This window comes from Strix uralensis, chromosome Z (genome assembly GCF_047716275.1).
Source record: "Strix uralensis isolate ZFMK-TIS-50842 chromosome Z, bStrUra1, whole genome shotgun sequence".
Taxonomy (NCBI): domain Eukaryota; kingdom Metazoa; phylum Chordata; class Aves; order Strigiformes; family Strigidae; genus Strix; species Strix uralensis.
Genome location: NC_134012.1, coordinates 96,057,223 through 96,060,478, shown reverse-complemented (window position 1 = coordinate 96,060,478; position 3,256 = coordinate 96,057,223).

The window sequence follows — 3,256 nt, the reverse complement described above, 5'->3', positions numbered from 1 at the left end:
GTGTTGGGCTAAAGAAGCTCAGTGACTGGCAATGAATTTTGATACCATAAACAAAATATAATTGCCTTAATGCAGTCTATTTTTGGCTTACAATTTATTTTTATATTTTTTTAAAGGTTTGTCTGTTTGCTTGTTTGTTAATTGAATCCATGTGGAGACTCAGTGAATGGTGTGACAAGATATATATGACAAGAACAATTTAAGAAGATATACAATACCATTTCACGTCAGGTTGCTAATTTTGTCTAAGCCTGATGAATGCTGACAAAAAATGAGTAGCTTCTAATAATTGGGTTTTTTTAGGAAATAAAACTCAGCCACTTTCTTTGCTGTTTTGTCCCAATTGTTCCAACTCTGCTCCAGCTCCCAGTTGCTTAAGGAAGGTGTGAGCAGCCCATGGAGGAGGAGAGGCCTCTTGCTGCAATGCTTCATATTAAAGCTTTGAAGAGTTATCCCATACCCGTATCTCACAGTCATCTCACCTTACCACAGTTACAAGGGAAGAAGTTTTGTAGGAGGGTGGAAACTGATTATCAGTTTCTCAAGTGACAATGGATTTAAAAATGGCTAACCAGACTACTCAGCAGGATTTCTCAAAGTGGGGTGAGATGTATTCCTTAACAGAAAGTTAACAGAGACCCTGAGGGGGCCTTAGAAAACCATGGGGAAGGTCCTCCTCTGCCATGTGCTTTCTTGAGACTCATCCTTTCATCCTTTGCCACGAGCCTTTCTTTGGAAAATTTCAGGCTGAGCCATCCTTGGTTGGTGAGCTGTGGGAATTGTACCAGGTGTGAAGTCAGGGCAGTTATCTGTGTGAAAGTACTAAAGGTTGGCACAGATATCTTTTCTTCCTGGTTTGATCCATCATCGGTCAAAATGAACAATGTTAGTTCTGTTCTCACTCACAAAGATATTAAATCAAAATAAACCTGAGACTTTTCCACCGAAGTGTACCAGATTGTTTTACCAAATACCCATTAGTTTAACATATTTAGTTCTAAGCTTCTAGCCTTCAGTTGTAGATCTCCATCCACAAGATATTTTGTCTTCTTATAGTCATAGAAATCAGTGGGGCTTAAGCTCTTCAATATTTTTATAGGTCTGAGACATTTACTGTTGAATTATATTGCAGAGTTGTTTAGTGTCTGAGCACAAGTGATTAAGATACTACATCACTTACAGAGCTTTGGTTCCATATTATTCACCCCCATGCTGGAGTCTTCAAGTCTACTTGTCGGTTTAGTCTTCTAAGCTTGGCTGCTGTGCTTCAGTGACACAGTTTCAGCCAAGTGAATGACTTTAGTTTTGGTTGTATTGAGGGCTACACAGGTTTGGGGAAAAGTGCTGTTCTTTATTATGTTTGTAATAGTACGCAAGGTTCTTCAGAAACAAATTAAGGACACAGATCTTACCCTCAAGAGTTTATGATTTGAATGGATCTATAACATGATGAATGAACACAATAGAAACAGAAGGAGGAAAGAAAAATATAAGGTCAAGCATCACTAGAAAATTCTGTGTCGTTTCATTGATGAATTACACATACATTTACTGGTTCCATTTCAAGTGTTATAGAGTGTAATTGGTATTGTATGTACATATACATGAAAGATGACCTAGAGGTAAGATTGCTAGAAATCAGTTGCTGCTTTTAATGCGGCAAATCTGTTATATGGTACATATATTTTTTATATGTATATATATATAATTAATTCCATAAAATCATTAACTATTATTATTTTTTTTAAACATTTAGTCCCCTGAGTGACTGGCATCTGGCATGCTCTCAGCAGCATATCGGACAATCTTGGATGACACTCAGTTCAACTGGCTTTTCGAAGAATGGGAATGCCAAGGTTTTAACACAAAAATTACTTTTGCCCAATGTGAATCAATAACTCTGTTCTTTCATTAGTCACTCACACTTTGAGTCTATGACACTTGGTCTGCTTGACCTTATTTATCCCACAATGGAGTTCACGGTAAAGAAAGCAATTGACAACCGAACAACATCAATAACTCTAGTCCTTGTATCTACCAACCCAGAGATGAATGCCCAAAGTTATGTTTCAGTTAGTGCTGCTAACCCATAACTGGCTTTGATTATTAATTTAATAAATTACAATTATTTAATTAACTAAACCAATTACATGTTATTCTCAATTTCAGGGATTTAGGAAATATCTTGAAAATCCTATACACATCTTGGGGAGGGGGGAAATCATGCTTCTGCAAAGACCTTTTTCCCCTTCTCAGGATATTTGCATTTATCCTCTTAGAACTTTCAAGGTGCTTTTTCCAGGGCAATGCCAACAAAGGGTACCAGGTACCATGTCCTAGTGAGGAAATACAGGATAACAGAAAAATGACTGTGAACTGCTGTTGGGTTAAGGTGGCTGGAGCATGGCAGGAAAGGGACAAGGTGTGTGAGTGCATGAAAAAGTATGATCGAATGAGATTTTTGACTGAACAGCCAGAGCTAATTCATGTAAGAATTAGGAAGGTGAACAATTAAAGGGATAAAAGTTTTACGTGGTTAATTTTGTTTTCTACTATAGTTTCTTTTCCCCTGCTGTCTGTAATGACCCTAGGTTCAGATAAGCCTATACTGGAGTCACTCACTGGAGTGGGTGATAAATACACCCTGCACACACAAACTTTTGATGGAACTTTATCACGTATAATACAGCCCTCTTCCCTGCCTGATAGAATTTGCTGAAATTTTCTAAATTCACTGCTGCCAACTATATAGATGAATAACTGCATATAAATCCATACTTAGTATCTGCCCATATGCAGTGTTTATGTTGCTGAGTGTTAAATTACCCTAAGGTATTTTTACATGTCTCTGCTGCGGACAAAGACGGGGTTGGAAGTTGTGTGGTTCTGGGCTAGCTTGAAAGTGGCTATCCGATACAACAGCCATGTAACCATGCTAGTTTAAAGTTTGGTGTGGATTGTAAACCTTGCCAGAGAAGGGAAAAGAGGGGAAATATATACTGTGACAGTACTGCAGCTGAGCTCTGACATGCAGAGCTACACGGGCAGCTAAATCAAAACTAACTCAAGGTGGCTAGATGAGTTATAGTTGGACTTTTGACTGCAGTAAAATCATTTTTATTTGGAACATATCTAAAGTAAGGTAAGATGCAATATGAATAAAAGCATCCAATCTGAGTAGAAGATAGGTCTGAAGACTTTAAGGAGCAACTACTGTTGGAATGAATATAAAACATGAATATACAAATAAACATAT